General features: G+C 35.3%; 1 pseudogene; it reads left to right on the top strand.

Annotated features, from left to right (window-relative positions):
• The first annotated feature begins 982 nt into the window (after positions 1 to 982).
• LOC122450032 lies at positions 983 to 7,149 on the top strand (annotated as a pseudogene).
• The last annotated feature ends 14,319 nt before the right edge of the window (positions 7,150 to 21,468 follow it).

Genomic DNA, 21,468 nt, shown 5'->3' with positions numbered 1-21,468 from the left:
GTTTGGTGGCATCTGTAAATAGGGGTACTATAAACACTCTAGTTCATATTTATGTGTGTGTAATACATATATATATGTATATATATATATATTTACACACATATGTGTGTGTGTGTGTATACACATATTTATAATGCTTTGGGGCTTCCCTTGAGCCTCAGCTGGTAAAGAATCCACCCGCCATGCAGGAGTATTAGGTTCAATCCCTGGGTCAGGAAGATCCCCTGGAGAAGGGAAAGGCTTCCCACTCCAGTATTCTGGCCTGGATAATTCCATGGACTGTATAGTGCATGGAGTCACAAAGAGTTGAACACGATTGAGTGACTTTCACAATAACGTTATTAGACATATTACCAGGATTGTATATTTGATAAGACAACTATCTTGAGTACTATTGATTGTAGTTGGTGGGATAGTAGAATCTATGTAAGAATTAATTATTGGGAATCATTTAGAAGGGTATCAGCAAATGTTTAATAAATGCTTGTTAGTAGTAGTAGAAGTAGTATGTCAAATTAACAGAACAAATGCCTTTTCACAATATAGCAAAGAGGTTAAATATTTGAACTCTAGACATAAATAGACCTCAATCAGACTCTCTTCTGTGTCATGTCCAAGATGAGTGATGTTGAAGTAAAATATTTAATAATTGTCATTTTCCTTACCTCACTGGAAAATTTACAAACCATAGATTGTTGTGAGTGATGAAGAAGAAATTAAATGTAAAGACTTAGCACGGCAAAATTTGTAATGAATATTCAATAACTATTAGTATTTATTAGTACATTATGCAATTAATAGAGCAGCTAAGATTATTATCATTTACTAACACTGTCTTTGTAATGTAAGGAGTTTAAACAGAGGCTATGCTTAATATTTTACCTCTATCTCTGAACACAAGGATGTGTTGTCCAAGAAACCAACTATCTCTTAGCAAATCAATGTCTCAGTTCCCTTCTAACTTGGAACTTTTTCAGAGGCAATGCTGGATCCTTTTGAACTTCTGGATCAGATGATAATAACCAGGTACCAGAGAGTTAATATAAAGTGACTAGAGTCAATAACAATCTTATTTGTTTGACTTTAAAATGCATGAAAGACAAGGTTGCTTATCATGCTAAAATTAATATGGAGTGAGTCTGAAAGTAGAGGCTCAAAACACTCAGCATTACTGAGAAGCATATCTCAGGGCTTATAAGCTAATTAAAATTCTGCTTAAACTTATATTTCAAATGACTATATTTAAACTAAATTCACTTGAAACAAAGAAGCATAATTCTTTGTTTAACTAAAGCTCACTGTTGCATTTTCTCAAGGAAACATCCATAATGTGATGTTCTTTAGAACAAATCCCTGGGTTTTATTAAGGTACTAAAAATACCAATATACGTGACAGTGGATTTTCTAAGAGAAAGGGATTTTTTTTTTCTCCTTTACACTAATAAAAAATGAGGCATACATATTTCTTGAAGGAATTTATGTGGAAAAAATAAACACAACTCCTAGAGTATATCTTTTTTCTATAGCTGCCAAATCTTTCTATCAGCTTTCTCACTGACAGAAATGCAGCTATTCCTAGATAAGGTTGGTTTTTAACTAAACATTCTCTGTCTTCGCAAGTGAAAAATGAGCTTATGGGAATATATTCATATCAACACATCAGAATTTTCTTTCTAAAATCTGCTACTAATGATTGATTGTTTGCACTAATCTTGTATAGAAGGGTTAAGAAAGAGCTATTACAATATATTAGGCACAGATATTCTATGTTAATAATGGTTTTCAAAAGCACACAGGACATTCAAAAAATGTCATATTCAAGCTAGCAGTTCATGCATGGATTTCCAAATCTCTCTCTAATAGTTTTTTTATCTTAATTAATTTAACCCTACTTGGTAAAGTGTCTGCCTGCAATGCGGGAGACCCAGGATCGATCCCTGGGTCGGGAAGATCCTCTGGAGAAGGAAATGGCAATCCACTCCAGTACTCTTGCCTGGAAAATTCCATGGACTGAGGAGCCTGATAGGCTACAGTCAATGGGGTTACAAAGAATTGGACACGACTGAGCGACTTCACTTCAAAGATAACTACAGAATGAAGGCACATGTCCACATTTTAGGAGGTATGCAATGTATGTCATTATCTTTTCTTAATGAATCCCTTGAGAATGGACCTATTCTAAGAAATGTCGTTCCTGTTTTTCATTATAGTTTGTCCAACGTTAATGAGAAATTCTATAGGGAATATTTACCTCTTACAATAATAATCACCTATGGAAACTATATTTCTTTGTTAAACAATAAAACCTAAAAGTTTTCCAATAATCCAATTTATTACTAAAAAAAAAAAAAAAGCATCACAAAAAAATATTTCTTAAGGCTTACCACTAACTTCAAAAGGAAGTTGAGTAAATACATGAAAGATCCCTTATGCATATGTGAGTTTCTCTATATTACATTATTCTTCCTTCCTGTTCTTGTGTCCTACTTAAATACTGCTTACAGTAGATTTGAGAAGTGATCATATCTAAGGCCCAAATTTCCTATTTCTATGGCTCAGAGACTCTTAGAAAAAATTACATTTGTCTCTTCCATCTTAATTCACAAGTGAATCCCGAGGAACCTAAACATCACCTCATCAAACTTCAGTAAATGAAAAGTTAAAAATATTCCTTTTTCTCCCTCCCTCCTTGCCACTCATGGAATATTTTCAGCTTTAGGCTTTATTTGGTTATTCATTTGTTCATTCATTCATTCATTTTTCCCACCAACTCAACAGGTCATCAGGAAGCTCCTCTATCCAACACAGACGACACTGGAAAGGAGAACTGCAAGGAGAAGAACTTGATGTTTTATGACCGTCCTCATCTAAATTGAACTGTCACATGCAAGGAAGAATTAAGACTAGTGTACAATTTAGAGTTAGAGTTAGCAAAATAGTCTCTTGTTCAAAAAGCAATGACAAAAGAGTCTCTTTCAAAGGCAAGATTACTTGACGTTGTTGTGGCCTAATAATGTACATACTAAATAATTTCTCTCTGATAATGTGTTGCTTCACATGGGCAATAACTTAATCTGTGAAAGTCACACATAATCTGATACTATAATTTGAAGCTTCCTCACAGATATCAGTTTAGTTCAGTTCAGTCACTCACTTGTGTCTAATTCCTTGCAAACCCATGGACTGCAGCACGCCAGGCTTTCCTGTCCATCACCAACTCCCGGAGTTTACTCAAAGTCTGTTCCATTGAGTCCATGATGCCATCCAACCATCTCATCCTCTATCATCCCTTTCTCCTCTTGCCTTTGATATTTCCCAGCATCGGGGTCTTTCCCAATAAGTCAGTTCTTCACATCAGATGGCCAATCAGCATCAGTCCTTCCAGTGAATATTCAGGACTGATTTCCTTTAGGATTGACTGGTTTGATCCCCTTGCAGCCCAAGGGACTCCCAATAGTCTTCTCCAACACCACAGTTCAAAAGCATCAGTTCTTTGGTCCTCAGCTTTCTTTATAGTCCAACTCTCACATCCATACATGACTACTGGAAAAACCATAGCTTTGGATGGACCTTTGTTGGCAATGTGATGTCTTTGCTTTTTAGCACGTTGCCTAGGTTGGCCATAGCTTTTCTTCCAAAGATATAGCTTCACATTTTTTCCCAAATGACACTGTCCTGCTTATTATTTGTATAGAGTAGAAAAAAAAATCATTGTTTATCACCTGCAGCTGAAGGAAAATGTATATTAATGTATATTATGTATATTAACACTTAAAAGGATACACATTTAATTAAATATGTTAAATGCACAAAATAATAGGCAATAACTTTTTATATCACAAGAATCTATGTTTATAATCCTCAGAAAAACTGTCATCTGATATATCTATTTAATGTTTATATTGAAAACATTGGTCTTATATTGGGAATGCATCATGAATATTAAATATATCTGTTGTATATGTTATGAATGAATTTTTTAGCTATTCATCAAATGATGCCCCAGGAGTTTTCTCTTCTAAATGAGAATTGGTGAGTGTAGAAAGCAGATTAACTTCTCATCTGTGTTATTCTGAGTCAAATTGCATGGCATGTTCCTCTTTGTGAGTAACTAGTGTTCTCTGCATATCCTGGAAAGGACATACATTTGTTTATTTTAATTGCAGATGTAGAATGCTGTATTTCCAGACCTGAAATGTATAGGCTTAAAAAATGATGTATTTATAATTAAAGGAATATTTTAAGGTTAAAACGCATGATTCATCACCTCACAGCAGTTCATTTTGGCCTCATCTGGAAGGCTTTTAGATGAAGACCAGCTAATTGAGCTAAACAATGTCCACTCCTCTCCACTATCACAGTGGTGTGCTGACAGTTTCCTTTCATTACACTCTGAATGTTTGCATGTCTGTCATGAGACATTAAGGATTCATGGATTCCCAAGAATTCCTTCACAATCCTTTCTTTCTTCCTATAATGTCTGTTCTGTTTGTCTCTGAGTTTCTCTACTAGCAAGATAATCACAGATGCCCTGCTGCTGCCAAGTCGCTTCAGTCGTGTCCGACTCTGTGTGACCCCATAGATGGCAGCCCACCAGGCTCCTCTGTCCCTGGGATTCTCCAGGCAAGAACACTGGAGTGGGTTGCCATTTTCTTCTCCAATGCATGCATGAATGCTAAGTCACTTCAGTCGTGTCCGACTCTGTGCAACCCCATGGACAGCAGCCCACCAGGCTCCTCCAGCCACGGAATTCTCCAGGCAAGAATACTGGACTGGGTTGCCATTTCCTTCTCCAACAGATGCCCTAGATCCCACAAAAAAAAAAAAAAAAAAAAATCTGTAACTGAAAACATTGCCAAAGGAAGATGGCTTCCAGAATTTTATGGACTTCAATATCAGAAATTATTAAAATAATACCAAAAATACCAAGTTTTCCCTAATATCCATACACATAAGGAAAAAATTAAGAAAAAAAAACTCAAATATCATCCATGTATTTAATTTGCAATAAAAATTGGACATTTAAAAATATTTTTTTAAATAAATAAAATAGGACATTTAAAGATAATTAGGTTAAAAAAAGCTCATATATAATAACTAAATCCACATAATATGAGGAAAGTTTAACAAAATAGGATATTTATTGTAACTCTGGCTGATTCAGTCAATGTATGAACAAAACCCACTGCAAATGTTGTGAAGTAATTAGCCTCCAATATAAAAAAAAAAAAAAAAAAAGAGCACTCAGGAAAAAAAAAAATGAAATAGGATATTTAGAAGGAATACATAACAAGGTATGTTTAAAAAATATTCTATAATTGTTTTAAAGTTGTGGAAGGAAGATGTCAAAAACATTTCAATCACAGACACATACAAATTATTTGTAGTTCTTGTTTGATCAGGAGTATTTTAGGTGTGCTGATCAATAAGTAAAAGTAAATTATGTGACAATAATCTAGATATTCCATTTGATTTCACAGTGGAAAACTCTTAAGAGGACAGAGACAACTGTTAAAAAAAAAATGACTTCTGCTTTATTGACTATGCCAAAGCCTTTGACTGTGTGGAACACAAGAAACAGTGGAAAATTCTTAAAGAGATGCGAATACAAGGTCCACCTTACCTGCCTCCTGAGAAATCTTTATGCAGGTCAAGAAGCAACAATTAGAACTGGGTGTGGAACAACAGACTGGTTCCAAATTGGAAAAAAAATATGTCAGGGCTGTATATCATCACTCTGCTTATTTAACTTATACAGAGTACATCACATGAAATGCTGGGCTGGATGAAGCACAAGCTAGAATCAAGATTGACGGGAGAAATATCAATAACTTCACATATGCAGATGACATCACCCTTATGGCTGAATGTGAACAGAAACGAAGAGCCTCATGATGAAAGTGAAAGAGGAGAGTGAAAAAACCCAGTGTTCAAAAAACAAAGATCATGGCCTCTGGTCCCATCACTTCATGGCAAATAGATGGGGAAACAATGGAAACAGTGATAGACTTTCTTTTGGGGGGCTCCAAAATCACTGTGGACAGTGACTGCAGTCATGAAATAAAAAGATGCTTGCTCCTTGGAAGAAAAGTTATGACAAACCTAGACACATATTACAAATCAGAGACATCACTCTGTAATCAAAGGTCCGTAAAATCAAAGCTATGGTTTTTCCAGTAGTCACATACAGATGTAAGAGCTGGACCATAAATAAGGCTGAATGCTGAACAACTGTAGTGTTGAACTGTAGTGTTGGAGAAGACTCTTGAGACTCCCTTGGACAGCAAGATCAAACCAGTCAATCCTAAACAAAATCAACTCTGAATATTGATTGGAAGGACTGGTGCTGAAGCTGAAGTTTCAATATTTTGGACCTCTGATGCGAAGAACCGACTCATTGAAAAAGACCCTGATGCTGAGAAAGATTGAGGAGAAGGGGGTAAAAGAGGATGAGATAGTTGGATGGTGTCATAGACTCAAAGGACATGAATTTGAGCAAACACAGGCAGATATTGAAGATCAGAAAATCCTGGTGTGCTGCAGTTCACGGGGTCACAAAGATTCAGAAACAAATGAAGGACTGGACAACAACAACACCTAAAGGGGCATAAAGCAGAAGCTGTGCTTCTGATCCTGGATTTAGCCCAAAGAAAGAATGGATGGCTGCCCAACTCTGCTATGAACAAGGCTGAAAATGTTTTACAGGTACCTCCGATGAGTGTATATGATGTACCAACTTTTTATACAATATAGATTGCAAAGCCAGTTGGAAAGTATATTCAAGTATGCACTACTATGCCTTGCATGCACTGAAAGTCTGACAGCATACTGGAGGCCATTAAGAAAAAAAAAAAAACAAAAAAACTTGAAATAAAGGTTGGAGAGACTATACCTGACAAACTTTTCACTCTTATAGAAGTGGAATGTTTAGGGGCCTGTGTAAATCCACCAATGGTTCAAATAAATGACAACTACTAGGAGGATCTGACACTTAAGGATTTTAAAGAAACTATTAATGAACTCAAGGCTAGGAGAATCCCAAAATCTGGGCCAAGGAGTGAATGCATCTCATGTGAATCAGCCAGAGGTCTTACCTGTTTGGCTGAACCACCTAAAGGACCTGGGTTTCTTATACAACCAGGCCTTTAATTTATATTTGACTGTATAATTATTTCAACTGGAGAAATAAAGTATGAAACTCCTAAAAAAAAAGATAAAAAAACACTTGGCAGAATATATAATTTGCAGAAAATTGAGGTACATATAGTGAGATTCTTAGTTCAGTGGGCATAAAGAACATAATATTTAAAAATATTTTCATATTCAATCTGTCATTTGATCTATATCACCCCAACCACTGAATTTGCATAGAAAATTATTTCCTATGTATTTTAAATTGGATTTTTTAAGTCATAAGTCATTATCTCAAAATCTAAGCTTTATTCAAAAGAATTCTCAAATTTCCCAAATCCACATTTTAATATGAAGAATCAGACCTAAGATTCTTAAACTTATAACTTTACAATTTTTAGCAAAGTCATATAATTCAGCAAAACTGAAAACAGGGAGAGCCTTTTCTTTGCAGCAAAGTGGGAGACACCAGGAAGTGAGGCCAGAAATGAAGTACAAGAGAGAAAATACAACCAGAATCAGATTTGAAGATTCTGACTTGTGCCTTGATAGAAAATGTTTAAACAGTAGATTGAGGTTCAGTAACACTTTGAACACAGATATTTACCCTTCACATAATGACCTTGTTGAAAAAAAATTTGAAATATCCTACAAGAAATCTCTAGATTGCTTGTAGCATCAGAAGTGTATAGTGATCCTAAGGAAGAACATTCAGAAATTCTTTCATATTGTGTATAAACTCACTATACTGAAAAATAAGGGGAAAGAGTGAAGCATTTATCATGTGGCTCCTATATGAGCATTACTAATAAGTAAAAATGCTGGACTGGAAGAAGCACAAGCTGGAATCAAGATTGCTGGGAGAAATATCAATAACCTCAGATATGCAGATGACACCACCCTTATGGCAGAAAGTGAAGAGGAACTAAAAAGCCTCTTGATGAAAGTGAAAGAGGAGAGTGAAAAAATTGGCTTAAAGCTTAACATTCAGAAAACTAAGATCATGGCATCTGGTCCCATCCCCTTGTGGGAAATAGATGAGGAGACAGTGGAAACAGTGTCAGACTTTATTTTGGGGGGCTCCAAAATCACTGCAGATGGTGACTGCAGCCATGAAATTAAAAGATGCTTACTCCTTGGAAGGAAATTTAAACCCAGATAGCATATTAAAAAGCAGAGACATTACTTTGCCAACAAAGGTCCGTCTAGTCAAGGCTATGGTTTTTCCAGTGGTTATGTATGGATGTGAGAGTTGGACTGTGAAGAAAGCTGAGCACCAAAGAATTGATGCTTTTGAACTGTGGTGTTGGAGAAAAATCTTGAGAATCCCTTAGACTGCAAGCAGATCCAACCAGTCCATTCTAAAGGAGCTCGGTCCTGGGTGTTCATTGGAAGGACTGATGCTGAGGCTGAAACTCCAGTACTTTGGCCACCTCATGGGAAGTGTTGACTCATTGGAAAAGACCCTGATGCTGGGAGGGATTGGGGGCAGGAGGAGAAGGGGACGATAGAGGATGAGATGGCTGGATGACATCATCAACTCGATGGACATGAGTTTGAGCAAACTCCGGGAGTTGGTGATGGACAGGGAGGCCTGGCATGCTGCAATTCATGGGGTTGCAAAGAGTCAGACACGACTGAGTGACTGAACCGAACTGAACCGAACTGAACTGAATAAGTACAAAAGAGTAGATCAGAAGTTTCTTTTGTGGAAACATTTCATCCTTTGTTCTTTTATTTCTGCTGTCTGTATCATCCTTTACTTTTCATGGCAGATAACAATCACATGTTGACATTTGAGGAGTTTTCTCAGTTTGCTTCCTGCCAACAGTTTTTAGGGCTGAAATAAGATCTTCACTTTGTACTTAGTGTCCAAGATGATAGTATTTCCAATATAATTCCAATATAATTCTCTCCAATATAATTCAATATAATTCTCCAATAACATCCAATATTTTGGATGTCTTCCAAATCATTTGAGGTTTTGCCCCATTTAACACAAAGATTTATATATATTTTCCATTCCCATTCCTATATGACGTAGATTGTATTAATAATAAGAAACAAAATCTCAGTTTATAAGTTTCAAGATATCAAAGAAAGATGTGATTGATTGAAGAGAGGAAATATATCACTCAAAGATGGATAAAATGATATTTAGGTCCTTCTTTCTCACTTTTGGGAAAGTCTAGTATGCTTTCACCTGTACAAGGTGATGCTTGCTTCCAGTAAGATGAAAACATGGTTTTCTATTTTCCTTCTTTGGAATTTATATATAGTTACAGAAAGTATGTGTGGATTTCAGATTTACAAGGGTGGATGGTGATGATGTTGTAATATTCCTTAGCTAAACTGAAACTACATGTTCCAGAATTTCTTGGTAATGCTCAGATTGGGTTGGCCACAAATAGAATAACATCTCATGTGTTCTCAATTACCTTCAAAATGAACTCTAAATGATAAACCAAAAAGCCTCATCTCTCATCAATACCCTCTAGCTGTGTATATTCAGACTCACTCAAACCACCTACTTCCCTTTCCTGAGAGTCACCATGTTTGTTAAGGCACCTTGTCTTTACACGTGTTTTTCCTTTGCCTTAAATCATCTTGATTGGCCTTTTCATAGGTAATGCTTTATAATATTTTAAGAATAATATTATGAAACTTAAGTATGTGTGTTACATTCTTCTCATTTCCATATTGTTTCATATACCCTAACAAGGAATATATTTCTTGCATCTCACTTCTTTGACATCTTTTTTATATTCTGACTGCCAAATGAAGGAGTAGAGGGAATAATTTATATGGAATTGATTATAAATATGAAATACTAATTAACAGGACAGCTTTGGCAACTTAGATACCATAACTTTTATGGTCAGAGACTGCTGCCTTCCTTAAAAACAAAAACAAACAAAAAAAAAAACACTGCTACCTTTCTAAACAAATACATCCTTGTGTGGATTCTTCCCAATGCTTAAAACTTTGAAGGCATTCAGAAAATATAAAAAAGCAGAAAACAGTTTTAACACCAACAACAAAAATGGACATCTAGACAATAAAAATCTGAAGCACTACAAAATGAAAGTAAGTAAAATGTTGCTTAGGGCTTGAAATGTAACAATTTATTATCTGAAATGTCTGGGAAAGCTGCTGATATCTGAGTTTTGGCATAATAGAAGGGTAGAGAAAGACATTAAAGACAAGGAGAAACCATGAAATGTTTTGCTGCAAATACTTAATAATCATCACATGCAATTCTGTTACTAATGTCTAGTATTAAACATTGTGATTTAGAGTTTGCTGCTAAGAATGAGTCTATGCCTAACACATAATATGGATCCTTCCTGTATAGAGCTACACATTTAAGGAGTTATGGATATAACTCCACATGCAACTTTGGTCATTAAAATGTTTTATTTCTCAGATATGTACCACCACCACCACAAAAAATTGAAACAAATGCAGCCTAATGAGGCAGTTGTTCATGGAGGATTCAGAGACTTAAAGTCTAATTTTCCATACCCATTAATTAGCCAGGTGAGTTATAAAAATAATGACTAAAAAAGTAATCACTTAAAATTACATTTAGTATAAAGGATAGAATAAGTAGGAGTTTCATTTATTCTACTTATGGCATTCCTGTACAGCCATTTTATATTCATGTGAAGACTCCATTTACAAATTTATAGAAATAATAGTATTAGGGGATATTAGAAAGTCCTCAGATCCCCAATACTTTATCATATGCTTACTGATAGATTATATCTGTGATTAATTTATTTATTTTAGTTGGAGGGTAATACTTTACAATATTTTAGTGGTTTTTTTTTTTTTTTTGCAAAATTATGCTCAAATTACCACTTCAGTATTCTTGCCTTGCGAACTCCATGAACAGTATGAAAAGGCAAAAAGATATGACACTGACAGATGAACTCCCCAGGTCACTAGTTGCCCAACATGTTACTAGAGAACAGTGGAGAAATAACTCCAGAAAGAATGAAGAAGAGAAGGAGTAGCTCTCATAGTCAACAAAAGAGTCCAAAATGCAACACTTGGTGCAATCTCAAAAATGACAGAATGATCTCTGTTCGTTTCTAAGGCAAGCCATTCAATATCACAGTCATCCAAGTCTATGCAACAACCAGTAATATTGAAAAAACTGATGTTGAACAGTTCTGTGAAGACCTAAAAGACCTTCTAGAACCAACACCCAAAAAAGATGTACTTTTCATCATAGGGGACTGAAATGCAAAAGTAGGAAGTCAAGAGACACTGGAGTAACAGGCAAGTTTGGCCTTGGAGTACAAAACGAAGCAAGGCAAAGGCTAGCAGAGTTTGCCAACAGAGTGCATGGGTCAAAGCAAACTCCCTCTTCCAATATCACAAGAGAAGACTCTACACATGGACATCACTAGATGGTCAATATGGAAAACAGACTGTTTATATTCTTTGCAGCCAAAGATGGAGAAGCTCTACACATTCAGCAAAAATAAGACCAGGAGCTGACTGTGGCTCAGATCATGAACTCCTTATTGCCAAATTCAGACTTAAATTGAAGAAAGTAGGGAAAACCACTAGGCCATTCAGGCATGACCTAATCAAATCCCTTATGATTATACAGTAGAAGTGACAAACAGATTAAAGGGGTTAGATATGACAGACAGAGAGCTTGAAGAACTATGGACAGAGGTTAAAGACATTGTACAGGAGGCAGCAATCAAGACCACCCCCAAGAAAAACAAATATAAAAAGGCAAAATGGATGTCTGAGGAAGCCTTACAAATAGCTGAGAAGGGAAGAGAAGCTAAAGGCAAAGGAGAAAAGGAAAGATATACCCGTTTGAATGCAGAGTTCCAAAGACTAGCAAGGAGAGATAAGAAAGTCTTTCTTTCTGATCAATGCAAAGAAACAGAAGAAAACAATAGAATGGGAAAGACTAGAGATCTCATCAAGAAAATTAGAGATACCAAGGGAATATTTCAAGTTATGACCAACCTGGATAGCATATTTAAAAGAAAAGACATTACTTTGACAACAAAGGTCCATCTAGTTAAGGCTATGCTTTTACCAGTGGTCATGCATGGATGTGAGAGTTGGACGGTGAAGAACGCTGAGCGCCAAAGAATTGATGCTTTTGAACTGTGGTGTTGGAGAAGACTCTTGAGAGTCCCTTGGACTGCAAGAAGATCCAACCAGTCCATCCTAAAGGACATCAGTCCTTGGTGTTCATTGGAAGGACTGATGCTGAAGCTGAAGCTCCAATGCTTTGGCCACCTCATTCGAAGAGTTGACTCATTGGAAAAGACCCTAATGCTGGGAGGGATTGGGGGCAGGAGGAGAAGGGGACAACAGAGGATGAGATGGCTGGATGGCATCACCAACTCGATGGACATGGGTTTGGGTAGACTCAGGGAGTTGGTGATGGACAGGGAGGCCTGGCGTGCTGCGATTCATGGGGTCACAAAGAGTCAGACACGACTGAGTGACTGAACTGAACTAAGGGAATATTTCATGCAATAATGGGCACAATATAGGACAGAAATGGTATGGACCTAACAGAAGCAGAAGATATTAATAAGAGGTGGCAAGAACACACAGAAGAACTATACAAAAAAGATCTTCATGACTCAGATAATCACGATGGTGTGATTTCTCACCTAGAGGAAGACATCCCGGAATGCAAAGTCAAGTGGGACTTAGGAAGCATCACTACGAACAAAGCTAGTGGAGATGATGGAATTCCAATTTATCTCTTTCTAATCCTAAAAGATGGTGCTATTAAAGTGCTGCATTCAATATGCCAGGAAATTTGGAAAACTCAGCAGTGGCCACAAGACTGGTATAGGCCAATTTTCTTTCCAGACCCAAGAAAGGCAATGCCAAATAATGTTGAAACTAACACACAACCGCACTCATCTCACACACTAGCAAAGTAATGCTCAAAATTCTGCAATGAGGCTTCAACAGTACGTGAACTATGAACTTCCCAATGTTTAAGCTGGATTTGGAAAAGGCAGAGAAAACAAAGATCAAATTGTCAACATCCACTGGATCATGGAAAAAGCAAGAGAGTTCCAGAGAAACATCTACTTCTGCTTTATTGACTACAGAAAAGCCTTTGACAGTGTGGATCACAAAAAAACTGAAGAATTCTTAATGAGAATACTAAGTCTCCTTACCTGCCTCCTGAGAAATCTGTGTGCAGGTCAAGAAGCAAGAGTTAGAACTGGACATGAAACAACAGACTGGTTCCAAATTGGAAAAGGACTATGTCAAGGCTGTTTATTGTCACCCTGCTTATTTAACTTATATGCAGAGAACATCCTGTGAAATGCCAGGCTGTATGAAGCACAAGGAATCAAGATTGCTGGGAGAAATATCAATAACCTCAGATACACAGATGACAACACCCTTATGACAAAACAAAGAAGAACTAAAGAGCCACTTGATGAAAGTGAAATAGGAAAGTGAAAAAGCTGGCTTGAAACTCCACATTCAAAAAACTAAAATCATGGCATCTGGTCCCATTACTTCATGGCAAATAGATGGGGAAACACTGGAAACAGTGACAGACTTCATTTTCTTGGGCTCCAAAATGACTGCAGATGGTGACTGCAGCCAGGAAATTCAAAGACACTTTCTCCTTGAAAGAAAAGCTATGACTAAACTAGACAGCATATTAAAAAGCAAAGACATTACTTTGTTGACAAAGGTCCATCTAGTCAAACCTATGGTTTTTCCAGTAGTCACATATGGCTGTGAGAGTTGGACTATAGAGAAAACTGAGCACCGAAAAATTGATGCTTTTGAACTGTGGTGTTAGAGAAGACTTTTGAGAGTACCTTGGAGTGCAAGGAGATCAAGCCAGTCAATCCTAAAGGAAATCAGTCCTGAGTATGCATTGGAAAGACTGATGCTGAAGCTGAAACCCCAATTCTTTGGCCACCTGATTCGAAGACTGACTCATTGAAAAAGACCCTGGTGCTGGGAAAGATTGAAAGCTTAAGGAGAAGGGTACGAGAGAGGATGAGATCGTTGGATGGCATCACTGACCCGATGGACATGAGTTTGAGTAAGCTCCAGGAGTTGGTAATGGACAGGGAAACCTGGTGTGCTAAAGTCCATGGGGTTGCAAAGATTCGGGCATGACTGAGCAACTGAACTGAACTGAGCTGCATATTTCTTAATACAGGGAAGTAAATGGTAATATCTTTGTCATAGCTGATGAAGTTGTAGTATAGCCAAATATTCTGGATCTTTGCTATTAAAACAAAAACAGATAAAGTTACCACCCATCTGATAAAGTTGTTGTGAGGAGTGAAAAACATGAATTGCTAGGCATCTCCACATAATAATGTGTTTTAGGTACTATGGTTCACTTTTTTATCTAAATATTCACCATCAGATTATTGGGGAAAGTAAGCTTGAATGGCAGTTGAGATGAGTGAAAAGTGAGAAACTTTCAAATCATAGGATAGCAAGGCAGGAATAGAGAGTTGCAATGAAGTTTCAATAAATAAATCCTAGAACCAAAGTATGAGACCATCAGAAATGGCTTGGGACTGCCGGGACCCAAATCATTTTAGATCATTTCACAGTGTTATATTCCAATGAGTTTATTAATCTCTTCAAAGTGCAAGTGAATGTCACCGAGACATGTCTGACTTTATGAGACCCCATGGACACACTCCATGGAATTCTCCAGGCCAGAATACTGGAGTGGGTAGCTATTCCCTTCCCCAGGTAATCTTCCCAACCCAGGGATCAAATCCAGGTCTCCCAAATTGTAGGTGGGTTCTTTAACAGCTGAGCCACCAGGGAAGCAATCTCTTAGATGTTCAATTTTATCATCTTATAAGATGGAAAAATAATAGCATATATTTAGTTAACTGATAAGTCACAAAGCCCCCATCATAAATCACATTTCATTGGATTGCTTTCATAATGATGGAAACATTCTTATCAAATATCAGGGCCATTTTCTTATTGTTCAGTCACCAAGCCGTCTCTGCCTCTTTGCCACTCCATGGACTGCAGCATGCCAGGCTTCCCAGTCCCTTACCATCTCCCAGAGTTTTCCCAAATCCATGTCCAGTGAATAGGGGATGCCATCCAACAATCTCATTTTCTGTCACCTTCTTCTCCTTCACTCTTCAATCTTTCCCATCATCAGGATCTTTTCCAATGAGTCAGCTGTTTGCACCAGTTGGCCAAAATATTGGTGCCTCAGCTTTAGCTTCAGTCCTTCCAAAGAGTATTCAGGGTTGATTTTCTTTAAGACTAACTGATTTGACCTCTTTGCTTTCCAAGGGACTCTCAAGAGTCCTCATTGCCATAGCTAAAAATAAATTAACAGATAAATTGCTTGCTTCAAAAATATATGCTGAAACTATCTCATAAGTTTCAGGCAGAAATAGTGATTGGTAAGTTTGTTATATCTCTAACACAGTGATTCGCACGTGGATTGGAGTTTATAAATATTGAATGATTTGATTAAAAAATAAATGATTTACACATGCTCAAATGGAAATTTTGTTGCTAAGCAAGTATTTGAACCCATGAAGTCCACCTTCCTTGGGTTACTAATTCTCCCTTCTCTAATCTCCCTACCACTTTCTTCCATTCCTCCACCTCAGTCATTTTTCCCTTTTATTCTCTTTTCTCATCTCTTCATTTCCCTCTTCTCTTCTCTTCCAAACACAGCATGTTGAGTGGATAACTACTGACATGTAATTGTTACTATAGATTTTGGGTATCTGTGAAAAAGCAAATCGATGACATGCGACCAATATGTATCTCACTAACTTTAAGTTTGTTCTAGAACAGAAAGTGGTATTAAAGAACTTCATTTTTTTGTTTGTTTGTTTGTTTTTTAAAGATCAGACTACGTTTAAAATATAAGGGAAAGATAAATGTTTTCCAGTAGATTTAATGAAACAGGATAACAAATTCTGAAGTTCTCTTTAGCAAAAATATACCACTTCAGCAAAACTCTGTAAATATTTATGACCTTTATTTATCTAAGGAGCTGTCTCCCCAACCTTCTGTGTTGCTTGCTAGATTCTGAAAAATCAAATTTTAAAAAACTAACATCTTCAAGAAGCACTCAAGCTGTTTTTAGGAGTGAGCACATTTGTCTGTAGCATTTGGGGAAACTAACTGCCACTACACTTACAACTTTTCTGAATTGATGACTCTTCTGAAAAAGAATCTCAGGAATGTGGTTATTTCCTACCTAGAGAGTGAAACTGAAAACAATATTGATTTGGCTGGTTCAATTCTAAAGAAATTCTGGAAATAAACCCATATAAGTTTTACTATGCCCATCATAGCAGGAAGTAGTTATTCCATTTGGTTCAAAGATTTGAAATGCTCTTTACAGCACATGCTTTGGAGATATGACCTTTGGGTTCGAAGGATATAATCAATTCATTGACAGCAAAGGCAAAATTTTAATGATGTTATCTAATATGACAGTTTAACTTCAGATTTCTAGACTTCATGTCTTTATTTCATGAGCAAAAGCAATGTAATATAATAATTCAGCTGACTAACAATCTGCTTTTCTAAATGGAAGGTTAATGCTGACCTGCCAAATATTTTCTGAATTGCATTTATTTATTTACTTTTCTAAAAATACATTTACTAGTCATCACTAACAACCATTTTCTCCATATTATGTTAAGTCCTGTGGTTACTAATATTACTAATGTTCAGTGGTAAGTCAAAGTATATTTCAGAACTATGTTCCCTCACCTCATCCTATAAGACATATTAGATACTCACACTTCATTGATGTAGTAATTGACCTAGTGACTCTTGTTAACATATAGGACACAGTAGATACTGAAAGTTTGCTTGTGTGGAAGGACTCATGCTCTTGACATCTTAACAACAGTGTCCCTTCCAATCTGTAAATATGCTATATTTCTTACTTAGGTCTTCTTTAGTTTATCTCAGTAATATTTTGTAGTTTTCAGTGTACGTACATACATTTTATTAATTTCTAAATATTTCATTTTTGATACTATTGTAAATGGTATTTTTCTCTACTTATATTTGTAGAACAGTGTCTGGTATAAGTAGGAGCTTAGTAAATATTTATTGGCCCATTACTAATTGGATTCTATGATCATCTGATATATCTCATTATTTTAATAAATTTATTAGTCAAATAAGGTGTTTTTTTTTTTTTTTTTTAAATTAGAGGAAGGTAGGCTTCTCATGGGAGTGATTACTGACATATCTCTTCTTTGTTTTGTCTATTTTCTTAATTCATTATAATATTTGGATATACTCTCCTAGAACTATGTCCTTCTGTTTGGCCACATTACTCTTATTATAAGATTCTTTTTGGAGCTTTAGGTAATTTAATTGTTCATTTTTAGCTGTTGTGATTACTGTTCAATACCTAGCAACACAGTATTACAGTCAGAAGCTATACATATAGAACATAGAAGTTTCTATAGTAAACAAGTTCTCCCTGGATTTTCCTTACTATGGTATCTTTCTTGAATGCATTTACTTCTGGCTGTGCTGGGTACTTGTTGCTGTGTGGTGGGTTTTCTCTAGTTTTGGGGAGCAGGGGCTACTCTTTATTGTGGTACAGAGGCTTCTTATTGCAGTGGCTTCTCTTGTCACTGACCACGGGCTCTAGGGTCTAAGCTTCCATGTTACAATTCCGGAGCTCCCCAGCATAGGCTCAATAGTTGTGGCACAGGGGATTAGTTGCTCTCTGGCATGTGGGATTTTCCTGGACCAGGGATGAAATCCTGTCTCCATAATTGGCAGGCAGATTTTTTACCACTGAGACACCTGAAAAGCCCCCATTATTATGATATCTTTAAGTAAAATGTGTTTTAAAGTAGAATTGCAAAGTGTAAATTCTACATGTGTAATATGAACAAATACAATGAATGTATTTATTCATACATTTAAGAAACATTTGATAGTGCAAGAACCACATAATGTATAGACACTGAGGATAAAAAGATGAGTAAGATATAATAATTAGTTATATTGTATTATCTATAATTACATTGTTATATAAGTGTATATGGATATAAGCATAACAAGTAAGTATATATATAACTTATATTGGCATTTAAAGATATTAACTATGGGATTAAATATTGTGAAAACATTTAATTTTAACATAGTCACTGTAATTTTCTCAAAGGATAAAAAAAAACTTCAGTGACTTTTGGAGTTATACCAAGACCAAAAAACGTTTTGGGGGTTAGAATGTCAGCAGCATAAAAGTTGAAATATTGTATCGCATAATTTGAATAGTCAGTTTAAAATGTTATATTTATTGGAATCCATCATCCAAGGTGGTGAAACTGTTCAGAAAGCCAGCCATTTGTATTCTATTACTTCAGATAAGACTTGGATTTGCAAATTCAGCTTCACGCCTTTCTTTTATGGTTAAAATTTATAACCAAATAAAATATGAATCAAAGAAAAATCCTCTTGTCTATAAATACATTGTCATTTAAATGGATGCTACACACATAGTAGGCTCTCTATAAATAAAAAATTAATTACTAAATGTACACATCAGATAAAAAAAGTTTGTTTCTTATAAAAATACTTAGAGAATTAAAAATAATAGTCATACATAAAAACTCACATTAAGCATTTGTGTTTCAAATTCAAATTTTCAACAGCAAATGAAAATCTCTTGTCACTGGGAAAGACTACCTTACTCTGTGTGTGAGGGAGGTATTCACAATATATTAATTATCAATTACTATACAGCTCAGACACAATTAGTTTGTCAAATACATTTTATTTTTAGTAGATGTATAAGAAAATATTATTTTACAGTAATAAGGATAATAATTAAATACAACTTTTTATAAGGTATATAAAGAGCCATATCATCCCAATTTTCATCTGAGAGTCAAAATTATAAACAAAATAAATTGATTATATTACCGAAGGTTTGATTACAGTAATGATGAACAGAGAATAGCAACATTCCTACCAAAACCAAGTTTAAAAAGCTAACCTTTCCCTTTAAAAAACTTTGGTTAAAGAATTGGAAAGAAGCTGAAGCACAACTTGACAGAGATAAAATTCTGGAAAAAGAAGTAGTAACTCAAAAAGAAAAAAAGAGCTCAAATTTTGCAGCCCATTTTGTTAGGACATTTGTCAATTCTAAATAAAGAGCAAGAAGTTGAAGTCTGGGAAAGAGCCCTGACTAGAAGCAGCTACCAAGAGGCAGAAAAATTAACAGAGATGCAATATTCCCTCTAGGTTATGAGGGAACGCTGATAGAGATAAAAGAATGCTCCAATTCCAGTAAGAAGAAAGGGTTGGGAATTGATTTCACTACCCTGTCAGTTTTCACATCAAGGCACTCAGTTAATTCTGAACGTTTGCAGTGTTGGAGGTTAAGACACTACCTATGGCTGATTCTTGTTGATGTATGACAGAAAACCAAAAAATTCTGTAAAGCAGCTATCCTTCAATTAAAAAGAATAAAGAAAGTGGCAAAAAAAATAAAGACAAGTTTCTTGGACTTTCCTGGAGATCTAGTGTTAAGACTCCACGCTTCCAGTGCAGGAGGTGTGTGTTCAATCCCTGATCAGGGAACTAAGATCTCACATACCCAATCTGGTAATCATCTCAGATTCTCAGAACACACAGGAGGCTATCCTTCAGCAGGAGTGACAGCTCCAGAGACAGAGGTCAGCTTTTTTCCTTACAAAAGAACTTTGAAACCTGTCAAAAAAGTCTACTTTTTTTGAAATATAAAGCTCAGAATTTATTATTTTGTTAAGAGACAGGGGTTGAAATTCAAAAGACAATCAGATATAAACAGACTCAGTGATAAACTTGACACTATATTTCTAAGAAAATTTTTTAAATAGATATAATTAGTACATTTTAAATATAAAATATATCATCTGAAAATCCTACCTTGACAAACGACTCTGATAGCAGAATGGACACAATGGAGAAAGGAATTAGTGTACTGAAAGAAACTGAGAGGCGGAGTAATAGTACGTATTCATAGTGAAGCACATAGAGAAATTAGGACTAGAAAAATACCATAAATTATATATGAAACAAAGTCAAAAGTCCAAATATTTTGTGTTTAGTTTTTTAATTTAAAGAAATGCTTAATTTAAGAACAGTTTTCTAATTATAGAAAAGTAATGCAAAAAGTACAAGCACCTCCTGTATACTTCTCACCCAGTTTTCCTATTGTTTTCCTTTTTAATTTTTATTGGAGTATAGGTGGATTTGCAATGTCTTATTACTTTCAGCTATACAGCAAAGTGAATCAATTACACATATACATATGTTCACTCTTTTTAAAGATTCTTTTAAAATGTCTAGCATATTTTTAACCAGAGTAATAGAAAGAGAGAATATAGCAAAGCAATACTTCAAGAAATACAGGGAAAGAATTTCCTTAAATCAAATACTAACATCAAATCACAGGTGTAGTAAATTCTGTACTCCCAGCAAGATGAGTACAAAGAAATCCACATCTCTGTACATCATGATAAACCAAGCAAACACCAATAATACAAAGATGCTTTAGTAGCAGCTATAAACAGACCACCTTGTAAGAGCAACAGTAGCACTGTTCATAGAAATACAGAAACCAGAAAACAAAAACTACAGCCAGATTCAGACAAATTAAAATGCTGAATATTATATATTCAGCAAAAATATCATCATTAATGGATTTAAAGATAATTTCAAACAAGCAAAAACTAAGGAACATATTATTACACCTACCCTTACATAAATAATAAACAGTGTTGTTTGTGTATAAAGACTGTCATTCTAGATGGAAGCAAAAGAAGCAGGAAGACAAGATTACATTTGAAAGAGTAAATGTGTGTGTGATATATGTTGTATATTGGCTATAAAAATATTTATAGAAAGGGTAAATATATATTTATATATATACATATAATTAAAATATATACCAGCCAAAATGAGAGGATTTTAACATGATTGAGAATTGCCTAAAATAATAATTTGTATAAGATAAAATGATTCCAAAATTCATGTTTAATTTTCTATTATAAATTCTTAGTAAACAATGTATATATAATAAGTTGATCATATAATTTAAAAAGTAATTCAAAGAAGGTAAGAAAGTTGAGTATATATCAAAACAATCAGTAAGATAGTACATATGAATATATAAAAATAGATATAAATATGGGACTTATTAAAAAAATATATACTAAGTAAAAGACTAAGATTGTCAGATTAGAATTTTTAAAGCAGATTACATAGTCCTTACCAGAGATATATGTTAAATATATTCAGAGATAGACAGAGAGTAAATATTAGAGGATGGAA

The sequence above is a fragment of the Cervus canadensis genome, chromosome 11 (genome assembly GCF_019320065.1).
Source record: "Cervus canadensis isolate Bull #8, Minnesota chromosome 11, ASM1932006v1, whole genome shotgun sequence".
Lineage (NCBI taxonomy): Eukaryota > Metazoa > Chordata > Mammalia > Artiodactyla > Cervidae > Cervus > Cervus canadensis.
Note: the sequence above shows the minus strand (reverse complement) of the source record. Positions and strands in the feature narration are given on the sequence as shown.